General features: G+C 48.6%; 1 protein-coding gene across 6 annotated transcripts in view; it reads right to left on the reverse strand.

Annotated features, from left to right (window-relative positions):
* Positions 1-18,552, reverse strand: part of LOC144806644 (uncharacterized) — a 352,101-nt gene that overhangs the window by 14,701 nt on the left and 318,848 nt on the right. The window lies entirely within an intron of this gene.

An 18,552-nucleotide genomic window follows, 5' to 3' on the forward strand; every position in this document is an offset into this window, starting at 1 on the left:
TCTTCTCATTAAAAGGATGGCTTCTAAAGTCCCAGTGATCTCCTCTTTGCCTTAATCTTGGAACCACTGGCTGCCTTGACACGCACAACACCACTATATCATGGGATAACATGGGAGGTGGGCTGGGAAGACCGTATCTCCTTGTATACCGATGATTTGTTGCTCTACATGAAATCCCCAACAGCATCCCTGCAGACCCTTCTGGATATACTGACCGGCTTCGGGGAGCAATCCGGCTACATGATTAACTGGTCTAAATCATTGCTCTACATATTGCGCGGCCCGACTCCTACCCTGCCCCCAGACTGCCCAGTACAAATAGCTTTTCCGCTAGATAATCTCATCACAACGACCTAGTACGTACACCACCAGAGCATAGTACCCTTAGCCCAAACCAACAATCCTTGGGGTATTCACCAACAACCCTGTATTGGGACATCCCAGTATTTTCTACTGTCATTCCCCTGGTCCCAGATCATATCTGAGAGGGGTCCTCCTTTTATTTACTCAGTACAAATAGCGACCAGGGGATTTAAATATCTGGGAATCTACATTACACCTCAGGCCACCACTTTTATGGCGGAGAACCTATTGAAGCCACTCCATAGACTAAAATCAGATGTATCCCACTGGCGGTCTCTCCTGCTTACCCTGCTAGGTAGAGCGGCTCTTTAAAATGTTGGCGCTTCCCATATTTCTCTATGCACTACAAAACACGCCTTTCCCGGTCCCGCTCTCATATTTCCAATCTATCAATGCCGAAGTGGCGACTTTACTGTGGGATGGACGCCCGGCCCGAATAGCGCACCCCAAACTGTCTCGGAGCTGGTATGATGGGGGTATAGCACTTCCAAGTGTCAAACTGTATTACTGGGCGGCTCAACTAGTGGTAATCCATCAGTGGTTGCATGCACCCCACGACGACCCAGCTTACAGACTGGATAGGGAGGTACTACCGGCTGACCGCCTGAAGAGGGCTTTATACACCACTAAGAGACGCCTGGCGCTGACTGGCCCCACGGCCCACACGATTCGTATATGGCACACGGGCCAGAAGGCATTACAGGGAGTGCTCACGCTGGCTACTCCACTCTGGGAAACAAGACGCTTGGCACCTTAGCAAACACCAAAGGGTTTAGACACTGGGACCTCATAGGTATCAAACATTGGGGACTTATGGGTTCGGGGGGAAATCCTCTCCTTCGCTGCGCTCAAAGAAAAATACGGCATGGCTGACACGGAGTTGTACCGCTACTCCCAAATCAGGCACACACTCCGGGGTGCCATTACCCCCGAAACCACGTTGGTGGACGCCTCCCCACTGGAGGACAGGCTCCTCACAGATCATTTAGATAAGAAAGCCATTTCACTACGTACCGGAAACAACTGGTCAACAACCTACCTGACCCTACAGTGGTGCTGCGCAGGAATCAGGCTTCCGATCAGGCCACAGTACGGAATCAGCAATGACACTCATAATTGATCACGCGCTTCAAATTCTTGATCAGAAGGGTACTTGCCTCCTCATCCTACTCTACCTCTCATCAGCCTTTGATACGGTCAAACACTAGAACTTACTCGATCTGCTGAGTCTCAGAATGGGTCTATCAGGGACAGTACTCAAGTGGTATACCTCCTTTCTACATAATCGGACTCAGAAATTTAAGATTAACAATACCATGTCCACACCCGTTCCAGTAACACTAGGTGTTCCACAAGGATCCTCCCTATCCCAAACATTGTTCAACCTAGTCATGGAACCACTCACCGCACTACTTCAAGCATCTAATGTGCAATTTCACATGTACGCAGACGATACCCAACTCTACCTTAAAATACACTCCCCAGAAGATGGGTGTGTAATCTTTACGCCAGGCTCTCTCGCTCTGGCGGAGAGATTGTTTCAGTAACCGAAGAGCATCATTGACCCAAGGAGCACCTTTGCCCTTGTCCAAGATTCTCACCTTACGTGCGTTCTTGCATTGATTGCATCAGATTCTCCTAGTGGCAAGTGGGAGATTGAACTGGGGGACATAGACGACTCGGACTGGATGGAGACACTTGCATCAGCGAGAGAGGCCGCAATCCCCTCCCGTTTGAGATTGGTGCAGCTTAAAATCCTGCATCCGGTCTACTACTCCCGCACAGTGATACACAAAATAGGGCGGGTGCCTGATCCACTTTGCCTCAGGGGATGTGGTCAAGCCGGTACTTACTACCATACGTTATGGACGTGCCCCAAAATACAATCCTACTGGAATACGTGCTGGAGCAACTCTCGGAAGTGAGTGGGGTGGAGGTACTGGCAGATCCTCGTTGTATCTTGAACATATGGCAACCTACAGATCTTAATGTGGCACAGAAAACGTGGGCGACATTGGGTATGGCCCTGGCAAAACGGAATATAGCACGGAACTGGGGCTCCGGGGTGACACCCTCACAACCACAGTGGGAAGAGGATATGGACATTGCTATGATAGCCGAGAAGGCGGTTTACACGCATAGGGGCTGCCCAAGAAAGTGGATGCGGGTGTGGGGGAAGTGGAATGAAGCCAGGGGGAACTTATGTGAGCCGCCATGTACAGAACACACACCGGAGAGCAGCCCATGAAAGACGCAATCCTTGCAATGGCCGATGGCTTTATAATGCTGACGGGATTGGAGGGTGGCGGATGGGGTGATGGGTGGGAGGATGTGAAGGGTTCTTACTGTAGGTGTACTGTCCTAAGATCACATAATGAAACTGCTATGATGTTGATTAGCCTTGATTACTGGAACAGGAGACAACTGTATTTGTTTGATTTGTTCTCACTGCCTGCTCAACTGAAAATAAAAATTGTTTAAAAAACAAAATGCTCGAACGCAGATTTCTTTAGCCACCACCTCTCATCAGCCTTTGATACGGTCAAACACTAGAACTTACTCGATCTGCTGAGTCTCAGAATGGGTCTATCAGGGACAGTACTCAAGTGGTATACCTCCTTTCTACATAATCGGACTCAGAAATGTAAGATTAACAATACTATGTCCACACCCGTTCCAGTAACACTAGGTGTTCCACAGGGATCCTTCCTATCCCAAACATTGTTCAACCTAGTCATGGAACCACTCACCGCACTACTTCAAGCATTTAATGTGCAATTTCACATGTACGCAGACGATACCCAACTCTACCTTAAAATACACCCCCCTGAAGACATCAAACTACTCAACACAACGCTTAGGAACACACAGACTTGGCTGGCAGAGAATCATCTCAAACTTAACGCTCTAAAAACGGAATTCCTCCTAATAGCACCTCCAAAACTCCACATCACTCAGGCTTGGCTGAATCATCTCACTGCATTCAACGTGCAACCTACCATCGTGGACTCAGCAAAATCTTTAGGCATAACCCTCGACTGCAATCTCAATATGTAGCATCATATCAGCATTGCAACGAAGGGAGCTAATTTCCAAATCAACACATTGAGGAAGCTGAAACTCTTCCTTCCAGTCAATGACTTCAGGACTGCAGTCCAAGCCATAATTATCCCTCGAGTAGATTATGGAGGTGTCGCCCTCTGTGGCCTCCCTACATCGACAACCGCACCCCTAAGGGCCTCTATTAATGCTGCAGCGAGACTAATCACTGGCTCAAAAAAACGCTCTCACATCACTCCCGACCGAAAATCCTTGAACTGGCTGCCATACGAAGCTAGAATACACCTGAAAATCGCATGCATGACACACAAGGCTATACACCACAACTCACCCAGTTACCTCGCTCGGAAACTGACAATCTCGGGTGGCTCAAGAACCACGAGAAGCACAGAAAATCTTCTTTTGAAACCTCAAAGATTCCACAAGAAAATACATATAAACGCTCCTTCTCAGGGATGGCGCCCAGGATCTGGAACGCCCTCCCTCCAGAAATCAGACTTATCTCATCCACGGCATCCTTCAAAAAAGAACCAAATCACTCCTCTTAGCTAAACTCTCCCGAATATAGACTAAAGAAATCTCGAGACTCATTATTTTTCCTCGCATGACTATGTCCAGACTGATCACCTATGCATCGGTACTACCTTGCGTTGACTCTATTGTTAACCATTTGCTCATCTTTGCACTAATTGACTTGTTTAATTATTATTCCTCAGTTCTTAGTATTCCATCTGTGTGTAAAGCGCTCTGATATCCGTAAGGATCTTGTTCGCGCTCTATAAAACTTTGCAAATAAATAAAATAAATAAACAATGCAATAACACAGGCCAGGCGTTGGGAGAATCTGACGCAAACAATGCAATAACAGGTCAGCCACCAGGTGAATCTGACGCAAACACTGGAATAACACAGGCCAGGCACGAGGAGAATCTGATGTAAACAATGCAATAACACAGGCCAGGCACGAGGAGAATCTGATGTAAACCATGCAATAACACAGGCCAGGCGTTGGGAGAAACTGACGCAAACAATGCAATAACACAGGTCAGGAACGAGGAGAATCTGACGCAAACAATGCAATAACATAGGCCGGGCACAAGGAGAATCTGATGTAAACAATGCAATAACAGGCCAGGTACGGGGAGAATCTGACGCAAACAATGCAATAACGCAGGCAAGGCACTAGGAGAATCTGACACAAACAATGCAAGAACACGGGCCAGGCACGAGGAGAATCTAATGCAAACAATGCAATAACACGGGCCAGGCACGAGGAGAATCTAATGCAAACAATGCAATACCACAGGCCAGGCACGAGGAGAATCTGATGCAAACAATGCAAGAACGCACGTAAGGTGAGAATCTTGGACAAGGGCAAAGGTGCTCCTTGGTTCAATGATGCTCTTAGGTTACTGAAACAATCTCTCCGCCAGAGCGAGAGAGCCTGGCGTAAAGATTATGAACCTAGCACCCAGATTGCCTACGCAACAGCGTTCGCCGCCTATAAACAGGCCATCATGTTACGGAAGGCTGAATTCCATGAGGACAGAATTGCTGCTGCTAGCAAATCCCAGAAAGAAACTTTTACGGTCCTGAATGAGTTAAGGAAAAATGAGGGGCAAAAACCCTCCTTTACCCAGGAAGACTGCCACACATTTCAGTCTTTTTTTACTAAGAAAATAAAGGATCTCCTGTTGGAAGTTCATCGCACCCCGAGCCTCCCCTGTCCCACAAGCCCCACCCCCACACCCCCTATGATTGCCCATCCTTTAACCACCTTGCCACTACTCACTAAGGAGTCCCTGGCAGTCCTGACTAGGCGGGTGAAATCAGGGTCACCAGTGGATCCCTGCCCACCCAAGATTTTCAAGATGGCCTTCCAGGAATCGATGAAGACGTAATCGCTCTCTGGAAACCCAGATGGAGTGTCGGATCTACAACTATGCCGACGACACTCAAATCATTATCCAAATCGACAGCTCTCCGACAGCACATGTAAGAATGCAAAACATACTAAAATTCATGGTTAATTGGATGTCAGCCAACTCATTAAAAATAAACCCTGATAAAACAGAGGTACTGGAGGTTACCTCAGCTTCCAGTCCATGGAATGACCTCTTCTGGCCAAAAGAACTTGGGCCTTTTCCTGTACCGGCAGTGGCCGTGAAAAGCCTGGGAATCCAAATCAATCCCAAACTTTCTATGACACAAGAAGTCTCAGCAGTCGTAGGTACTTGTGTTGGCCTCCGGAGACAACTGCGAAAACTGTCTCCACTCCTCACCTTGGCCACGCTCAGACAAGCAGTCTCAGCAATGATCCTGTCGCATCTGAACTACGGCAAGTCCCTGTACCCCAAACAACAGTTGGACAGACTACAAATTGTCATGAACGACGCAGCAAGACTAATTTTTCAAAAACCAAGATGGACGCACGCCACACCCCTGCTACGCGATCTCCATTGGCTCCTAATCAGGCAGATAATTAAATTTAAGGGTCTCTGCATTACACACAAAACCCTGTACGGCAAAGCCCCAAGTTATAGCAAGGACCGCATTGTCCCCTAGTTCCCCAGTAGGACACTGCAGTCAGGAGAGGCCACCCTTTTGGTCTGCCCCGGCTTCAAACTGTCCTCCGTGGAAGGACGAGCGTTCTCAACCGCAATCCCCCTGTCCTGGAATAGCCTTCCAGTGAGCCTACACAAGGAATTGAATCTCCTTCCCTTCAGGAAGAAGCTCAAAACCGTGCTCTTCTTGGAAGCATGGGGTACGACTTACCAGCCTTCCCTCCCCTCTCTCCACCTAGTCCATGTGTGCCCTCTGACAGCACTTAGAGACCTCTGGGTGATAATGCGCGTTACAAATTTAAATTACAATAACACAGGCCAGGCACGAGGAGAATCTGAGGCAAACAATGCAATAACACAGGCCAGGCACAAGGAGAATCTGAGGCAAACAATGCAATAACACAGGCCAGGCACAAGGAGAATCTGATGAAAACAATGCAATAACGCAGAGCAGGCACTAGTAGAGTCTGACGAAACACTGCAATAACACAGGCCAGGCACATGGAGAATCTAATGCAAACAATGCAATAACACGGGCCAGGCACGAGGAGAATCTGATGCAAACAATGCAATAACACAGTCCAGGCACGAGGAGAATCTGATGCAAACGATGCAATAACAAAGGACAGGCACGAGGAGACTCTGATGCAAACAATGCAATAACACAGTCCAGGCACGAGGAGAATCTGATGCAAACAATGCAATAACACAGGCCAAGCACGAGGAGAATCTAAGTCGAACAATGCAATAACACGGACCAGGCACGAGGAGAATCTGATGCAAACATTGCAACAACAGGCCAGGCACGAGGAGAATCTGAGGCAAACAATGCAATAACACAGGCCAGGCACGAGGAGAATCTGATGCAAACAATGCAATAACCAAGGCCAGGCACGAGGAGAATCTAGTGCAAACAATGCAATAACACAGGACAAGCACCAATGGGTTTGCACCCAGTGGAGTTACTAATAGAAAGTGTTCAATGTCTACTAGCAGAAAAACTTCTATTCTGTTTGTAAGTTCTCTTGACAGGTGAGCATGTAATAGCTGACAGGTTCCAGGGTACTGTGTGGGCAAGAGGGTGGGAAAGTAAAGACTAGTTTCAAATGGACTGAAGCATGGGCAAAATGAGCAATATTTCAAGGAAGTATCACCATATAGTAAATCATGCAGTCATTTGTTTTTTTGGGGGTCCAAGTTTGGGATATTACGTACCAAGGAGTGTCAGAGAGATTATAATCTTCCCTACAAGGGTCATCTGCTTTACAAAGAATTTCAATACGAGGAGTGACTCTAAAAAGCAGCGGCGGGACATGCAGTGAGAGGAGAGAACGCAGATTTTCACTAACATTATGGAACAGCACACAGCTTTAGAGGCTACGTAGATACAAGGGAGACACCTGAAATGGGCTCTGCACCTCACATGAATCCAGTACACGAAAGCGCATTTACACAGAGACCAATCATCCTTGATGGGTCCGACTGGAGGAGGAGGGGCTCAGAACACAAACATAGAAGGAAGAGCTAGTAGGCGTTCAGGGACACGTTACTGGAAACTGACTACTCTAGTTAGTAGTGTCATGGACTGGTTGTGGAGACAGTAGTCCCCTACAACAAGCAGCTTTGCCCCACGACAAAAGGAAAAGGTCTCAACCTTCTTACATGAAAATATTGGTAGACAGTCACTTATAAATATGCTCAATACATCTACCAAATGCTGTAAAAAAACCTTGACACAACCCTTAACGAGGTAGGCAATTCACTAGTGTGTGCACACACCACCACTAGACATAACATCTAATCCCGGCTTTACCACTTTACCTAAAGATGCTGGAAATAAACACCAAATGGTACTGCTCAACTGGGCCACTGTACAGGCCATTATCCTGGGATAGTAGTCCCTCAGCTGCTCCCTCACAATCTCCAACACCCCAAGTGTGGTTTACTGCACTAGGAAACTGTGCAACCAGGAGACTCTGTGTTTAAACCTGACCTACCAATTTGTGAAATAGTGCGCTTCGGGAATCACTAAGTAAATTTATGCTTCTCTTCCCATTTTTGTCCAAGATCGGGGGTATTTACAAACATCCTAAAGTTGTAAGTAAAACTGTGCTTTTAAAAATGGACCCAGACTGTGATGATGCGTCTTTAACTAAAGATTCCTTCCAGCAACTCCTGGAATGTAGTCGATGCATTGCCAGGAGTGTTGATGCGCTGCCAGGAGTGTTCCCGACAGTTAGGGTCAGTTCTTGGTACAGTTGGGTGAGTGGTGAATAAATCTTACCCTTAGCCTACCGATGACACGAGAGTTTGATTACCACATAGACATTGCCTGGGTGGGTGGGGGAAGGGTACACATCACCCACTCTCATGGACTATTCACCAGAATGTAACGTGTCCAAGTAATAACCTTTGGAAAAAGTAGTTCTGTGTTCATTCAACTTAAACTGTTTAGTACTAGGCGAATCCTACTCTTTCTGTGCCTCTGTCCCCTTAGCTGGATGGAAGACAAACATGAAAGGCACGTTTCCCAGCACCAACCACCAGCATGGATTTCATTCACTCGTTCAGAGCTGCTTAACTGCAGGTCTCCACACTCCATATCAGCATCTCTAAAGGCAAACACTGTTGAAGCAAAGGGAGGGAGAGAGCCCGTATGATCCTATAGAGCCTAATCCGCTCACTAGAAAACGACGACGAAGGACAGGACAACAGGATAAACCAATCCAACTCAAATATGAGGTCAACGTATTATTTATCGCCTTAATGGTGCAAAAATCACTCTGGAATTAAATCAATACTATTCGAATAATCAAGGTTCGATTTAGAAGAGACACATTGCTGTGCTGCAATAAAAGAAATCAGCGGCAACAATAGCTATTCTCACAACAAAGTGTACTTATTTCAAGTTTGGCTTGCATATTTTACAAGAAGGGGATAAAGTGAGAACTGATAGACCACATTATAAAGCTTGCCTTATAAAGGTTACTGGTACTTTTAGAACACAAAGGTTAAGGAAAAGCAGTAGTATCAAGGTAGACAGTATATCCACAATGACGGACAATAAACCCTTATTAATAGTGACCACATAACAACCGTCTCCAGGTAGGAGTGCCTAATTACAAAAGACCTGCTAATACGGTGATCGACTACAGTGCATCAAACTGTGACTATGACATTGGTCTTTCAAAACATTTGAGTTCTGCGTTTGTTCTTCTCGTTAGGTGTTGATCCTGGAAGATATAGGTTGATGGGTTTCGGGCTTGTGCTTTATGCACGCTTCAGGACTTTGTGGAACGAATGTCACCCAAATATCACACCATGTTGAGGAGGCCATTGGGGTGAGAGTGGGTCGCGTAAAATGGAGCGCTACGATAAAAACTGTTCGAAGAAGCACTGGGGTTACCAGCTTCTCAAAAGGGCATGTCCTCTGTTTAGATAGCTGTCCAGAGGGCCAGAGACCTGGGTGGGGCCATAAATGTAAGCAATGGCCCAGAGCCGCCTTGGCTAACTTGTAACTCCTGGGTCAGTTTGCTTGTGTGGTGGCAGCAAAGATTCGTAGTATGCTGAAATGGTTGGGTTGCGAACACGATCCACAAACTGGCATGTGGACACTCACTTCGCGATCCTTGCTGCCGGGCAGCTCCTGCCACCCAGCACCAAACAAGCAGGACTTTTATAGCTGAGCTGTGTGCACCCTCCAGGCTGTTCCAGTTGTGCTGGCATCACCGAGCTGCACTAAATGAGTGCAGGCAATGGAGCAGACCACCCAAGGGCGCGACAAACCTGAAGAATCACAATAACAAAGAGTAATTCTTTTTAAGATTACTGTGAGGGTGTTCCCAGTACTTCTTTAATGCAGTATTTTCATGGAAACCTTAAAAAAGGTTAACTCTAGCTACAGTAGGATTGTGGATACTAAAAATGTAACATCTGATAGCACAGTAAGCATTTACACGTTCTCTCTTTTTGCAAATTATGCTCGACTGATCTTACTCTGTACAGCTCATCCTATAATTTGTGTAGCGTATTGTATATTTTGTTTAATTCTTTCTTTAAACTATTGGCTTTCATATTCAAAGTGCTGTCTGTCACGGGCAGGGACGTCATAGCACTGTAAATATACAAGTCACTATTCCCTTGTGCACCAACCAGGATTCAAATTAGCAACTCTCCACTTTGAGACAAAGACATCAGAAATTATAACACTAAGCCCAGTGCCCCAGGCGATCTGAATAGCGTCTGAGTTGAGCCCATTTACGTAAACGCAGGCCATAGGCTGGGTGTCCAGCAGCTTCATACCTGATCTCAAACTCCCTGACATAGCAAGCCGCCTAAACGTCTCGATCATAAAAGGCTACTCCAGGGAGTAAAACGCCTTATCGGCATCAGCTGACTTCATGTCTGGGTTTACCCGATGCAGCACTGCGATTACAGTCTGTAGATCAACCGCTGTGGGTTTATGTGGGACAAATCCCAACTGTACAGGGGAGACTATTTTCTCTAGTAGGAGGGATAGCCGTGTCCCATCACCTCAGGCAGAAATGTATTGTCATTATTACCCAGTGGCAGAGGGCAATAAGATAATCACTTAAAGGGTATTTCCAGGCTTAGGGGGCACTGATATGACTGCATCACTTATAGGCACCAGCGACACACCGCCCTTCAATGCCTCGGCATACACCTCCAGCAGGTATGCGGCTGGTATTTGTTTGTAAAACTCTACACCAAACCTTCAGATCCCAGAGCCTTTCCTCCTCCTAGGGCGTCTATAACGGCAACAATCTGTGGCCCAGAGATCGATGGCTTATGATGGGATGTGAGAGACAATTTATATAGCGCTGCACAGCTAGTTCGGGACAGAAGTGTCCTGGCGCTAGTATAAGCACATAAGTATCAAAATCCCACAGCCCCTGAACATGAACAGAAAGGTTTTGATTTATATCCTGAAAGAACTCATGTTTTCTTGGTTGCACAGGGCAGGTGGGAGGGCATTCCATTCCAGGTACCTGCAGTTACCACAAGCAGAGAGCAGCCATCTATTCTGATTTTTATAAACTTAGAGACTTTACGCCGCAAAGCATGATGGGATCTCACCCCTCGGCCAGCTGATACCAGGCAAAAAGAAAGGACAAATAAGAATGAACCCTCTGACTGTAGAGCGTTTATGACATTTAGGGGCATATGTATGAGCAAGCCCTTCTGCGATTCCTTAATTGCGATTTTTAGCGAATTGCTATTACGGAATCGCAAAATGCTATGTATGTAGGAATCGCAATAATGATTGCGATTCCTTAATATTCCTTAACCGCATGCGTGCGGCCGTTTTTCCCGCTGTATGCAGCAGTTTTCAAATTACCGCGATTCATGACGAGCTCAGCTCGTCATCAGCACACGGCAGGTAACGCTGATGACGAGCTGAGCTCGTCATCAGCATGGAAGGGGTTAATTGCGAATCGCGATTCGCAATTAAGGAATATCTTCCTATTCATTCCTATGCGCTAGGAGGCCCATGGGAATGGATTGGAAGACAGTCTCAATTTGCGATTCGCAATTAGAGAATCGCAAATTGAGAATGTAATTTCAAGGGTGCCAGGGTGTCAAAAGTATACCCTGTTGCACCCCTGAAATATGTATGTGTACACATATGACGCACATACATGCCCCAAGGGCATGTATGTGCGCCACATGGCACTTTCAAAATTCAAAAAAGTGCATTTTTCAAAGAAATCGCAAATTACCACCAACTTGAAGTTGGTGGTAATTTGCGATTTCTTAAGGCCAAATTGTACTTTTACCATGCTTCATACATTGCATTTAAGGTTTCGCAATTTGCGATTCCTTAAATGCAATTGCAAAATAGAGAACCGCAGATTTTGCAATTTTCTAATTTGCGATGCCCTTTTGGGATGATACATCCCAAAAGGCCTTTTCCCGTTCACAAACGGGCCGGGAAAAGGCGAATGGGAAAAGGGCTTGATACATATGCCCCAAAGTGCTTTAAATTGACATCTTTTCAGGACAGGAAGTCAGTACAATTTGGCCAGTTTGTTGGAGAGCGACGTTGTTTTTTTTAACCTCAGAACTAGCCCAGCTGCTGTATTTGTAGCAGCAGCAATCTATGATGGCGATATTTAGATATGCCTACGTATAAAGAGAGCAGAAATTCCTTCTCGATAGAATCAGAACCAGAACCAGGTCCTTCCTAGATAAAGCAGGGATGAACGAAAGTATTTTTCTGATAACTTTCAGCAGTCAGAAGCTTGAATAGCAGATGATATTAATGTATCCTTTTAAGAACAGATGCGAATTCACCCAAACTCCCAGTTTGCTGACTTGATGGAATGGGGTGGACAGAGCTCCCAACGACAACGGCCTCCACCCTTGTGCCATGAAGCTCTGGACCCAAATACCACTATTTCCATTTTTTTCACTGTTCAGCGCCAGGGATTTGAGCTCATCCAATCAGCGACTTCCAGGCGGCAGCTCCTGAAATTACTGGACATTTTATCTGTATTTAATTCTAATCTAATGATTTGTGTATATTTGAGTAGAGGTGATATCGAATGACTCGATCAGGCTGGCCAAGTGGGCCATGTAAAGATTCAAAAGATTGTGGCTCAAAACCAGCCGGGGGAGGGGGAATTGTCTTAGGGGTTGATCTGAAGTGAGCTGAGGCCACCGCTTGGGTCGGATCTTTCAAAAAGGATAAGAACCAAGCAGGCACTTTCCCCAAAGACCCACCACCTACAATCTCTGGAGGAAAGTGGAGTGGGAGATGGTGTCAAAGGCTTCTGATAGATCTAATCAGATCAGAGCCCCCACCTCCCCACCCCCATACATAATGTCTCTAATATCCCACGTGGCTTTAGCTCTGTTGGAGCCCTGGATGGACTTTGTGCAGAAGTTGGTGGGACTCAAGGTATTTGGTGAGCTGCTTGTTCACCGTGGCCTCAGTTAGTTTGGTGAACATCAGGAACAGAGAGACATGCCAATCCTTAGAGTTAGAACTGCTGTGACTACTGGAGTAGACATCTGGAAGTAATGTTGTCTAAAGCACTCTGATTGGCTGCAGGCTGGGGTGCAACGGAGGGCAAGAACAAGAAGGATGGGCTGGGATGTGTCCCTGAGTAATAACCAGAGCCTGGGATGAACTCAAACATTCCATCCATCATTTTGCTTATTTCTAAACAGGACAGGTGTGCCCAGATGTGGGTCCCGTGCTGGCTGCAGCGCTGAAATCAAGCCGCACCCTACAGTCAAGACCCAGATGTGGGTCCTGTGCTTGCTGCACCGTTGAAATCAAGCCAAACCCTACAGTCAGGGCCCAGAAGTGGGTCCCGAGCTCGCTGCACCACTGGAATCAAGCGTCACCCTACAGTCAGAGCCCAGATGTGGGTCCCGTGCGTGCTGCACCGCTGGAATGAAGTCGCACCCTACAGTCGAGGCCCAAATAGGCTAAAACCAGTCTTGGGTTGCTTCTGTTCCGGTTCAGAAAGAATCTGGATTGGCTCTTCAGGCTGGACTGCTCCTATTGGGAGGAGTCTAAAGCTGATTTGCATATGTCTGCTTCCTGTTTGAGGTGGCATTGTGTGTCAAAAACCAGTTGATCTCCCTCTGCAGCTTGGCCTGGTTGGGACCAGGATGTGAGCCGGAGTCTAGTGAGGACTAGCATGTGGGCAGGGCTTGTTATAGACCAGGATTTGAGCCGGACTCTAGTGAGGACCAGGACGTGTGCCAGGACCTTCTGAGGACCAGGACGTCAGTCGGGGCCTGGTGGGGACCAGCATGTGAGCCAGGGCCTGGTGGCGACTAGGACAGGAGCCAGTGCCTGGTGGCGACCAGGACGTGAGCCAGGGCCTGGTGGCGACCAGGACGTGAGCCAGGGCCTGGTGGCGACCAGGACGTGAGCCAGGGCCTGGTGGCGACCAGGACGTGAGCCAGGGCCTGGTGGCGACCAGGACGTGAGCCAGGGCCTGGTGGCGACCAGGATGTGAGCCAGGGCCTGGTGGACCAGGCCATGAGCCAGGGTCTTGTGAGGACTAGGACGTGAGCTCCGGCCTGGGGGACTAGGACGTGAGCCAGGGCCTTGTGAGGACCAGGACGTGAGCAGGGGCCTGGTGGGGACCAGGATGTGAGCCAGGGCCTGGTGGGGACCAGGACGTGAGCTCCGGCCTGGGGGACTAGGACGTGAGTCAGGGCCTTGTGAGGACCAGGACATGCGCAGGGGCCTGGTGGGGACCAGGCTGTGAGCCAGGGCCTGGTGGGGACCAGGGTGTGAGCCAGGGCCTGGTGGGGACCAGGATGTGAGCCAGGGCCTGGTGGGGACCAGGATGTGAGCCAGGGCCTGGTGGGGACCAGGATGTGAGCCAGGGCCTGGTGGGGACCAGGATGTGAGCCAGGGCCTGGTGGGGACCAGGACGTGAGCTCCGGCCTGGGGGACTAGGACGTGAGTCAGGGCCTTGTGAGGAACAGGACGTGCGCAGGGGCCTGGTGGGGACCAGGCTGTGAGCCAGGGCCTGGTGGGGACCAGGATGTGAGCCAGGGCCTGGTGGGGACCAGGATGTGAGCCAGGGCCTGGTGGGGACCAGGATGTGAGCCAGGGCCTGGTGGGGACCAGGATGTGAGCCAGGGCCTGGTGGGGGACCAGGACGTGAGCTCCGGCCTGGGGGACTAGGACGTGAGCCAGGGCCTTGTGAGGACCAGGACGTGAGCCGGCGCCTGGTGGACCAGGATGTGAGCCAGGGCCATGTGAGGACCAGAATTTGAGCCGGGCCTTGTGAGGACCAGGACGTGAGCCAGGGCCTTGTGAGGACCAGAATTTGAGCCGGGGCCTTGTGAGGACCAGGACGTGAGCCGGGGCCTGGTGGACTAGGACGTGACATGGGGCCTTGTGAGGACCAGGATGTGAGCCAGGTGCTTGTGAGGACCAGGATGTGAGGTGGGGCCTTGTGATGACCAGGACATGAGCCAGGGCCTGGTGGACCAGGAAACGAGCCAGGGCCTTGTGAATACCACGACGTGAGCCGGGGTCTGGTGGGCCAGGATGTGAGCCGGGGTATGGTGAAGACAAGGATCGGAGCCGGGGCCTTGTGAGGACCAGGACATGGGCCGGGGCCTTGTGAGCACTAGGACGTGAGCCGGGGCCTGGTCTGGACCAGGACGTGACCTGGGTGAGCCGGGGTCTGGTGGGGACCTGGATGTGAGCCAGGGCCTGGTGGACCAAATGTGAGCTGGGGCCGTGGTGGACCAGGAGGCTGAGCCAGAGGCTGGTGGACCAGGACATGAGACAGGGCCTTGTGAAGACCAGGATATGAGCCAGAGCCTGGTGAGGACCAGGACATGAGCCGGGGCTTTGTGAGGACCAGGATGTGAGCCGGAGACTGGTGAGGACCAGGACATGAGCCGGAGTATGGTGAGGACCAGGACATGAGCCGGAGTAAGGTGAGGACCAGGATGCTGAGCCGGGGCCTGGTGGACCAGGATACTGAGCCCACTCTCGCTCTCTTTGAGAGGCCCGACTAAACACCCAATTCGTCCTCTCTTGCAGGACCAGGCAAGGGCCAGTACAGAGATCCAAGGACATCAGAGACTGGGGCGCTGGACTTGCACCCCCTGTTTTTCATTGCATTTCTCCATGAAACTGATAAAACTGTGTGAAATCTCCTTGAGAGAGATTCAGATTCCCCAGTTATCACTGGACTCACAATCTGCAGAAAGAGGCTGAGAATGAAAGTCCTTGCACATTAACTGTTCTACTCTTTTCTGCCACAATCCCCTGGGATGTACCAAATATTTCCGTAGAGTGATCCCCCAAATATTCATGCCTGTACTTTCATGTAATACGTAAGTGCATTCTGGGAGTTGTAGTCTCCGTTACTTCACTAAAAAAAGTGGTTAAAAAAATAAACTCCTTGCTTGGAGATGTGTGCCTCTGTCATGAGCCATCTGGGGCTCAATGGTAACTCCGGATACTTTTCAAAAACTCAGATTATGAGTGTTGGATTTGGGGGTCTCTAGTTGGCACAGGTAGGTACTAGTGACAAATAGGGCCCCTCTCCTCTAGTCAGGATAAGGGGATTACACTCCCAAAATAACCCCTGCTCACCCACTTGGTAGTTTGGCACGAGCAGTAGGGATTTACTTCAGAGGCGTTGTAAGTTAAGCAGTTGAGACCACATACAGTAACCCAGTGACAACACTACAAATGGACACCACACAGGTTTTCTATCAAACATAAGTAGACTTTATATAGAGTTACCACAAGACCATCAATGACAAAAAAATACACACTATGATTACTTTAAGATGGTAGATGTTAGACCTGGCACCTTGGCGGGAGTCTCCCTTCCACTTTTTGTTGCTGTGCCTCGTGTGTTTTGCTTGTGTTAGCTGCTCAGAGCACTGTGCCACTGCCAACCAGTGCCACAGTGCAAGTGCTCCCTGTATAAAATGTAGATATTGATTGGACTCCATGATTGGCTTATTTGGTTTACTGTCAGACCCCAGTACAGTGCACCAGGAGTGCCCAGGGCTTGTAAATCCAAATGCTGCTTGTGGGCCTGCAGCACTGGTTGTGCCACCCACAGAAGCAGCCTTGTAAAATGTGTCTACGGTCTGCCAGTGCAGAACCTGCGTGCAGTCTGGTACTGTCATGCTGTCTGGGCAAGTGCACCCACTTGCCAGTCCCTAAACCTTTCCTTTGCTTCATATCAGTCACCACTATGGTAGGCCCATGGGCAGGGTGCATTGTAAGTATAAGGTGGGACAAGCCCTGATGTGTGTGGCATGTCCTAATAGTGAATTACAGCCATTTTCGTTTTTCACTATTGCAAGGCTACCTGTTCTCATAGGCCAGAATGGGCTGTTGGAATTGTTACATTCTATGATCCTAACATACTCTGGGAACACGGTAGAAATTCGAGTTTAGTATGCCTGAAGAATAATAAAATACATCTTTTAGTAAAGTTTATTTTAATATTCTGTGTTTGCAAATACCACTTTTAGAAAGTAGGTGTTTGCTTGCCTAACCATTTCAGCCCGTGTCTGCTAGGATGTGTATCTGCTGTCTGGCTTCTGTGAGTGACAGGGCTGGGGGATTCCAGGAGACAGGCTGAGGCAGCCCGGTGGTGAATAGAGAGATTTACATCCAGATGGGTGGGAAGAGTGCACCTGGACTCTGCATAGGACTGTGCCTTTCCACCACAATGCTGACTCCACCTCCTGTGGAGCGTCTGATGTCTCTGCCCTGCTCCGTGAATGAAAAGTCAAGAGTCATGTCAACAAAGTGCTCAAGAACTGGTTCAGGCTAGGCAAAGGGCCCTCAACCCCAGAGGAACAAAGGAATTAGGTGTATAAGTATTAGGACCCTGCTCCCAAGAAATTAGATCCTGCTTTGACAAGAAGAAACCTCTGCCCGACGAGAAGGAACTGGGAAAGCTGAAGGAGGAGTACTGCCCCTGACTTGGGGGATTGGCCTGCAGTGGTTGCCTTGCTGCTGAAGGAGAGGAGAAAGACTACAAAGACTTTATTTCCCAACTTGTGCAAAAGATCTCCAAGGGCTTGTGAGTTAGCTTGCCCCCTGAACGAAGTCCCAGGACCATTGGACTTCATCCACCTTGCAAACCACCGCTGGAAACACTGCTTTCAGTCGCCGACTCGCACCGCTTTCAAGGACTGTACGACTCCAGCTCCCAAAGTACGGCTCGTACGTCGCAACGGAATAGTTCGCACCGCACAAGGCACAGTCCCCTAAAGAAACGCACAGGCTCGCACCGCGACAGGAGGACATCGCCGCGTACAACGTTTTTTTTTCAACGCATCGTCCGTGACAAACTAATCAAAGCAAAGGTACTATGTACGACTTGCACCGCATTTTGGTACGCATCGGACAAGAGTGTCGGCTGCGTTTGTTAGACTCTTTCTGGGTATTTTCATCACCGTGAGAGCCGGACGAAGGGTACGAAGCGCACAGAACTCTAAAATACGCATTTCAACAAGAACTCTTTATTGCTAATAGTATTGTGGCTCATTTTTGTCGTTATTTGGTCTTGTGCTAAGTCTCTATATAAAGATAACTATTTTTGATATAATACTAGTGTGGTGTCCATTTGTAGTGTTGTCACTGGTTTACTGTATGTGGTCACAAATGCTGAACTTGCAAAGCCTCTGAAATAAGTCTTGTCTGCTTGCGTCAAGCTACCTAGAGGGTGAGCAGAGGTTATTTTAAGAAGGTAATCCCCTTATCCTGACTAGAGGAGAGGGTCCCTGCTGTCACAAGTACTTACCTGTGCCAACCAGAGACCCCCAAATCTAACAGTAGATTTAAGCTTAGTTCAGTTCAGTTCTTAGATGCGTCAATGTACCTTAGGTTGCGTTGCGCTTCCACAACAAGCAATGTCGCAGCGATGGGAAATGCGGCAAAGTTCAGATACAAAGAAATAAAGACGTGAAGATCTCCCAGATGCGGCACACTTCTAGGGGATGCTAGAGTCCTCGGTTCGATGCGTGGACTGTAGCGGTGACACCCTTTCGATACGACGGCAACAGCTCCAGCGGCGACGCT

The sequence above is a fragment of the Lissotriton helveticus genome, unplaced genomic scaffold (assembly GCF_964261635.1).
Source record: "Lissotriton helveticus unplaced genomic scaffold, aLisHel1.1 SCAFFOLD_590, whole genome shotgun sequence".
In the NCBI taxonomy this organism is placed as follows: Eukaryota; Metazoa; Chordata; class Amphibia; order Caudata; family Salamandridae; genus Lissotriton; species Lissotriton helveticus.